General features: G+C 41.6%; 1 protein-coding gene across 1 annotated transcript in view; it reads right to left on the bottom strand.

The window, feature by feature from the left end:
* poc1a (POC1 centriolar protein A) overlaps window positions 1–8,378 on the bottom strand; it is a 45,956-nt gene that overhangs the window by 2,108 nt on the left and 35,470 nt on the right. The window lies entirely within an intron of this gene.

Raw genomic sequence — 8,378 nt, 5'->3', positions numbered from 1 at the left:
TGTGTGGGTAGTGAGGCCACAGTGCGACACACTCCTTTCCAGCAACCCCCAGCAGTGACAACATTTGCTCTGTGTGTGTCTGTTTGTGTGTTTTGCATTGTGTCCATAACCTACAGTATGTAAATGGACTGAAAAGGTATACCTTTTTAAAATCAACAATAATTAAATGCTCATTTGGTTCGAACACTTTAGACAATTGTCATAGAATTTTCAAGGTGTATTCAGGTTATTCAATATTTTACCGGCTTCTTGTTTTTTTCTTTTAGAAAAATAATAAATGGAAAAAAAGGACGAGACGAGAGTCACACAAACCAGCACTCAAACAAGCACCTTTTCTTTTCTGAATCCATTCAGGAAGAGAAAAAGAAATGTGAAAATGTGGCATGAGTGTCAGAAGGCATTTAATACTTATGGTCACGACATGCTTGAATGCAGGAATGCTTCCTGGAAAAGGAAATCAGAAATGCTACTTGACCTTTAAGCGAGAGCTGTATATAGAGCCATTCACTCTGTTCTGATGATGGCAAACTGACTGAGTTCTGGGAAGCAGCGTTAGAAAGCTGATGGTAATTTGGGTGAAGCAGAGTCTTCTACTGAGAGGAGTCACGCCACTGGAATCACTGAAGTGCCAACAGTTCCCAGTGCATCCCAACGGTATATTCAGTGAGCTAATGTTGCCTGGTGACAAATACAATCACAACTAGCAAGCAGTTTTGGATATTATTGCTTAGCAACAAAATTTAGTTCAAGGAAAGAACAATTAAGCAAGGCAACAGTAAACATGTCTTCCCCCACAAATGATGCAGTCTCCCAATGGGCCAATCAGTAACAAATGTCACCTTGTCTTGACCTGTAATTGTAGGGCCTCTGTTGGACCAATCGGTGCAATTTTGAAAATGTCAGAAAGCAGTGGCGAGATGCATAATTTCCCGAAGTCAAAGTCAAAATCTGATCAGTGGTCTCTGATATATTGCATGGGACAGATGAAGAAATGCATTAGTGCACCCCTGGGGATAATAATTTATCAATTTACCAATAATTTTGAAAAGATGATGCGGCATTCCCCCAAGTTTTGTCAAAATCCAATCAGTGATGTCTGAGATGTAACGGATGGACGGACGAGCAGATGGACAATCAAACTCCACTCTCAGTTTCATTCATAACTAGGACAATCAAACTCCACTCCCAGTTTCATTCATAACTAGTCAGCTTTCACATAAGTGGAAATCATTTAATTGAAAAATCAATTCTTGGGTCACTTCATTAATGGAAGAGGCTGTTTCAGGTGAAGAGCTTGATTAGAGGCTGCCTGTCTTTTATTCATTAAATTGCTCTGAGTAGCTCTGCGGTTGGGAGGGGGTGGAAAATTATAGATGCCATACAAAGGAGATAACTCTCTAAGAAAATGGGAAAATGAGCCTAAAAATGTAATTTTTTGTCACTGGGGAAGAATCCAGATGAAGATGGTCCTACTGATGTGCTGAAAAGGGCATTTTAACATCAACTGAACCATTTTTTCTTGGAAAATAAGAAAATGAAACATCTGCAGATTTGCTCCCTGGAGCCTTATGGTCACTCTTGTTGACAAGAGCCACAAAACACAACTGAAACTGGTAACAGGTAACAGAAGGTAACAGAATTCATACCAAAATGTCTGAGGGTATCAAGTTAGCTCAGTCAAATATAGAACATTCTGTATTGATGGAAGTGAATCCAGGTCACTGTGTACACCTTTGCATTTTTCATAAAAGAACATATATCTTGCATAAATAATCATTCTCATGGGAAACAATAATACTCTATGGCTTATAAATAATGGTGTACGTCCGTGGGTGTGTGTGTGTCTGTGTGTGTATAAATGGACCTCTGTTAGTAGAGAGCATTGAAGGGTCAGTGTGTTCTACATCAGACGTCACAGAAAACATGATACCAGCTATTTCTCCTCACAGTGCCATCTTTAGATCGGTCTGGGGAGCAGAAAATCAATTGTGGAGGAATCCTTTAAATCTCAGGCAAAGACGATATGTGTGTTTTATTGAATTTCATACATGCAGGCAGTGAGGGTGTCTGATATACAGCAAGAACCCTGAGGATACCGTGTCCAGGGCAAACAGGCTTTGATCATGCACTGAACGACAGACATGTCAAACACACAGCGTGGAGACCTTTGGATCCTGGATCCTTTACATTTTGTGTTACGGTTTGCACTACATGATACGCTCTCTCCTTAGCTCTTACTTAGCTCTCTTATTTCATCCCCCCCCTACAGAACTTCTCTCTTACATGATCATTCTGTGGTCACATGTATATTGTCAGGGCGCCATGGCCCTGACCCTCGCACTCAGAGAGACGTGTGAGAGCAAGAGACAAAGCAAGAGAGAGAAGGTGAGAAAGTAAAAGAGAGACAAAAGTGAGAAAGCAAGTAATTGAGAGAGAGAGACAGAAAAAGAGAAAGAGAAAGAGAGAGAAAGAGGCTAGGAGAGAAGGCACGACATACACCAGGTTGTAAGGTTGTAAGCCACATTCAAACCCACCAACAACAACATGGCCTGTGCTGCAGTCTGCAACACAGGCAGGACAATCCAGCAGTGATTAGTAATTGGCTGTTGTGGCCCTAAGGTGACCCCATAGTGCCACACAGACACACACACACAGAGGCACAAACACACACACAACCAGGCATGAATATAAATTATGCAAACACATAATCATGAAGGGACTGACAAAGGTTATCATGTCCCTTAGATAACCCCATATAGTGCAACACACACAGCACACACAAACGTGTTCCACAATGTGTAGGCGAGCGGTGTTTTCTTCTGGGTCATCAAACCGGATAACATCTACTGCTATTTCATGCTGCAGGGGAGAGAAAGGGCTTGTATTTCCTCTTTCTCCCCTCCCTCTCCCGGTCTCTGTTTTCTAGATCAATACTACCCTGTTTATCTTGCCAACTTGATATGGGTACCCAGTCCTCCTCCTAGCTATTGGTGTATGTGTGTGTGTCTCTGCATGCGTGCGCGTGTGTGTGTGTCCCCAGGCAGAGGGAACGTTATACGGGCCTATAGTTTTCATCTGGAGTAGAAACCAAATCTTTATGCTCCTAAAAATAGAACTAGCTGTTTTTTTCCTCTCCAGAACACATTATACTCTCCATCGCCCTGAGCATTACTGGCCTATGTTACAAAGTCGGATAGCTGTGGTATGACTCGGACTACGACAGTCTGAAAGTCAAACAAAGACAAACTGGCGCTGGTGATGGTTGGTATAGTTAATTATTCATTTTCCAAAGTTATTTTTCAAAAACGAACCCAATTTTCAACTGCAATGCGTCTACAACAAACCAAACCAAGAATGACAGACTGGTGCTAGTGATGGAGTAAACTCATTATGGTGCTAGAGTTTGGTTGGTACAGTTTATTACTCATTTTTAATTCAAATCCAAAGTGAATTATTGATGTGAGTTATCATGTAAGCCAATATTCAACTGTGTGTCTACAACAAAGAACAAAAAACGACAGACTGGTGCTAGTGATAAAGTAAAGTGGTTGCATTGCTAGAATTTGGTTGGTACAATTTAGTACTCACTTTCTTTGTTAAGGTGAGTTATCACATAAGCAATACAATCCCTATCACATGGATCCCCAGAATTAAACCATAATAACTTGAGAAGAATGCCAAGCAGAAAACCAATACAAAGTAAAATATTAGCTATCTTCCAGCCACAGCCTGATACAGCGTCATGTTACCTGACGATAAACCTGGTGATCTGCATTCTGTTGACCAGGTTACCAAGTTCACTCCATGAGGGGAGAAATAAGAGTGTAAAAGACTAATTTGTTTCCATGTGAAATTATATAAAAGCATATAGCACATCCATCTCTTTCTCTGCTACTGATGGAAAGTTATTGGTCATTAGATCCCTAGATTAGCCTATACGTTAGTCTTAATACCTAAGGTAGAAAAGCCCCGTTTTAGGACTTTCAAAAAATTGTGATGCTGTTGTTCTTGTTTTTACAAATTGAATACAGGCTAAACGTGTCTCATTAGCATTTGACTGCAACATTAGTGGAGGCTCAGTGGCAACGGAAGCACATTAGTTGGGAGGTACATCTCTTGAAATTGGTTTCAAATCCTTTCACACTGTTCTATTAGCGATTCCTTCTATAACTACTGCTCAGAGAAATACATGAAATGGCCTGGGTGCAATTTTCAGAGAAATGGTTTTATTCGCCATGAGCATTGCTGAAAAAAATACTAATAGGAAGCTGCTTCCAATTCCTCAAAATCAGAAACACCTCTGTGAAAACTTTGAAATTCTTCAAAGGGCGATTGGTTAGCGAGAGGTTTACTAGCGTCTAAAAATCCAGAACCTTCACTTTGAATCATAGAAATTGGTTTAATCTCTATAGAGGAACTGTCATGAGTGAAACTTTATTTTTACATACAAAAGAACATTTTATTTTCACTTTCTCCAAATGTTACTTGAAGCTACAGTTATAGCTGCTTCATATCTATTAATTGGACTGGTCCATATCTATCCATGTCTATTCTGGCTATGCTTAGGTCACACAAACACACACACACACACACACACACACAGGTTAAACAGGCAAAGGCTGTCCTCTGGCTGGGTGCTCTGGTAGTTTCGGGGAATTACAGAGTGGGTTGGTTGTGCACATGGTTGTGCGTTCTGCTCCGGCGACAGTGTTGACAAGTGCCAAGTGTTGGCATTGACAAAAGGCTGTGTCAAAGGGAACTCTTTTGGATACGCACACTAGGCTCCTTATATCCTATGGGTTTAAATGTTGATTTTGACATGAGTGTCATGTTATAATGTGGAGTATTTGTGAGATTTCACCAGTTTATCTGATAACCTAGGGCTTTAGGAACTGCACTTTATGACGGCCTTCCTGATGTCTGTGCAGTTCCTTTACCCCTTAAATATATATGTTAGGTAATTAATTTAAGTAATATTTTTATTATTCCTTTTCTATTTTCTGGTTGTTTGTCATTTTTTTTGCACACTGTGCTTGTTGATGTTCGCACTTGTGATGCGGATTATACATCCTCTTGTGTTCCATCTAGTTAATGTATGTATTTTCTTGTGTGCATCTAGAGAGGACTACACACTAAGTATCTGCTGAACTACACTTCCCATCTGAGCAAGAGCAATACAGCACAGGTGTTATCTATACAGCTGATTGCACTGATGATCATAATATGGACCTAGTTCATTGTGAAGGCTGCTTTGCCCTGATGAAGGTCTTGTGTGCAGAACCTTCTTCCTTAAAAGAGCAAGTGTTAAAACAGTTTCTGTTTCAATTTCTTTTTCAATCAGTCACATCAGAGAAGGTTCACAAAATCTGCTATCTGGTAAACTATAGACTCATCAGCTACTGCCATGTCATAGCATGGATGAGACTCACAAATGAGAGAGAGAGAGAGAGAGAGAGAGAGAGAGAGAGAAAGAGGAGAGATGATTCATAATTACGAGAGAGCAAGAGACAGAAACAGAGAGACAGCAGGAGAGATACTTCATAATTAAGAGAGAGAGAGAATACAAAAGAAGGGAGTAAGTGTGGATACTATAGGCCTAGTGTGAGAGGACGTGTAAGAGAGATGAATTATAAGTGAGTGAGAGAGAGAGAGAAAGGAGGGGGGTGTAGGGATGGGGGGGACAAGTGAAAAGCAGCTAACACAGCAAACTGTGGCTTTGGAAGCTTCAGTCTAATGTTGAATAATTCATCTCTTCCCTCTAAGCCTCTTGGACTATTAGAGTTACAAAGAGCTGTAATAGTGAAAAATAATACGAGGAGAAAAAGACTTACAAAAGAACAGGAATATAGTGCAGGAATAAATAATGTCGCTTTGTCAGCCCAACCTCTGGAGGCTGGGCGACAGTAATGTAAGTCTCCGTCTTACCCAGAATTGAACAAAAATGAGAACATGTGCGTTACTTTTTTTCTAGTCACAGCTTATCGTGGAATGTGAAATATTGATAGACTTGTTTCTGGGTATGCCTGCGTTTCGGAAGTAAACTGCAACAAAAATGGGTTGAGCCCGCCTCAAAAATACTTATGGCGGGCTGTATTTAACATGCCTTGTGTGCAGAGTCTGTATTTTGGGAATAATGTGCATCATGAGCTACATTGTGCTTTGTAAACTAAATCAAGCGCGCCGCAAGTATTTCAGAGTTTGTCTTTGAGAGGGGGCCTTTACTTTGTGGAACCATTTTCGTTCTACACAAACCACTGTTTCTTGGGCATTATGTTGCAAACTATTCAAATTTCCAGTGGTTTAAATGAGTTTTTAAATGTTGTGTTTTCCACAACATGATGTACGTAGATGTTGGTGCCACGTCTAACTTCTAGCAGAGGCATGGATTCCCCTGGGTTCTGTAGGACCCAGTTGCCAGTGGGGTGGGTCTTATGTGAGCATCAGGACTGAAGTTCAACAACTTTCATGGGCAAGAATAAAGCTATTGGAAACCATTCTGCAGCCCAGTGTAAGTGTGACACTATTGGGAGTCACTGCAAAGCCACTTGTCATGAAAAGTTTTTCATGACAAGTATTGCTGTAGGTGGTCAGAAAAAGCATTTAGTGAGGGGCTGGCCAAAATTTAATCTGCAAAGAAAACACTGCAGAGACCTGACCATGATTTCCTACAAATCTCATCTCAGTCCATTGACTTACTCTAGAAGAGATGAGCCTGGTTTTCCAGCACTGATCGCAAGAATAAAACCAGAGGCAGGCAGTCCATTTGGCTTTGAAGAATAAAAAAAAAAACGGGAATGCAGCGAGGACTCCGGGTTTAGGGGGGTTGAAGGGGAGAGGTTGGCACCCCCCCCCCCCCCACCACCACCTTCAGCTAGCCGCCTGGCTGCCCTGGGCCAATATTAAACGCTGCCATATGCTGAACTGCAGCTTAATCGAGAGATCGAGAGAGCAAGAGCGACAGAGGGAGATGCAGTTTGACAGAAACACAAACATTCAAGCAGTGTGTGTGTGCTTGTGTGTGTATGTGCATGCCCATTAAACATTTAGACCTACTACCAGGCAGTGAGTGAGGCAGTGCTACCAGTGCTTATGTATGAATGATGTCTTTTCCTAAGGGTATATTCACAACCTCCAGAAATCCCCACCTGCCGCTTCTACACACACACACACACACACACACACCTCCCTTCTTTCCCTCTTTCAAACTCTTTCCTCCCTGTGCTCCCTCTCTCTCCTCCTTCGCACTCTGCCCCCTCCCAGCTCTTTGTCCTCCGATCTCCTTGCTTCTCTCCTCCTCTCCTGTTGCTGCTTATTTCTTCTCCTCTTTTACTTTTTCCTCCTCACCTCCTTCTTCATCTCTTACACCCCTTTGGGTGCTCTTCTTTCTCTCGCCTCTCCCCTCCCCACCCTCCTACCATTTCTCCTTACTTTTTTTATTGTCACCACAAACAACAGCGTCTTGGCAACAGCCAGCTGTGTCGCCTCCCTTTGCGATATATTTGCCTCCGACCTCAGCGGCAAGTAAAAAGGAACGAACTGCGGTGGCAGAAAAGAAGCGGCAGTGGGTGGGCACTTGTGGTGTGATGCAATCCTTGATTGACATGTCCTATGACATGGCTATAGATGAAAGTGTGTTTTTCAATCACTTTGATTCGTTTTCGAAGTACTTGTGAATAATGTGATGACTGCAAGAGAAAATTCTAACAAAAATAAAAAAAAGTGTTCAGTGCTTGATATATTTATAATCAAAATTAATGTAAAACATACTCTGCCAAATGGATTACCCAGCTGGTTTCAATGCAGAATCTGGCGGCTTCTTGTAGGCCAGAATTTTACAGTAGTTTCCTGTTTATCTAATCTAAAGCGTTACCTATCATCAGATATATATATAAATCCAACAAGGCCGACATGTTTGTCAACAATACAGCCTTTCACCCTGTCACTGATTGGCCAGCAGCGGTGATTACTGCAGCACCAAGAGGCAACGGTTAGTCTACAGGTCAGTCGCACCTTCACTGACTACATCTATGAAGCTACACAAAAGTACACAAAGAGGTACACAAAAGAAGAACATAAATTGATAAGAAGCAGAACTCTAGTTCTTTACTGGTTGCTGTTCCCTTCTGTTTTTGTTCAAGGACCTATTTTTAGGCCTGATTCTGCAGGCTCTGGTTTGGTCTGGCTTCAAACTGTGTCTGGCCTTAACCAAGCCGCTGGAGCACTCACACACAGTCGAACCAAACTCAGCCAGTATGCTATGTGTGAGCGTGTTTTCTCTTGTCCTCATAAGAAAAGAGAGATGAGGAAAATAATCCACAATGAACACAGTTTTTCTGTCCTTCCTGTGAGAAGTACTTATTTTAGGGTTTGGCTTAAGC

This window comes from Centroberyx affinis, unplaced genomic scaffold (assembly GCF_046629955.1).
Source record: "Centroberyx affinis isolate AG114_WGS23_722 - 3 ecotype Tasmania unplaced genomic scaffold, CSIRO-AGI_Caff_v1 ptg004599l_1, whole genome shotgun sequence".
In the NCBI taxonomy this organism is placed as follows: Eukaryota; Metazoa; Chordata; class Actinopteri; order Beryciformes; family Berycidae; genus Centroberyx; species Centroberyx affinis.
Note: the sequence above shows the minus strand (reverse complement) of the source record. Positions and strands in the feature narration are given on the sequence as shown.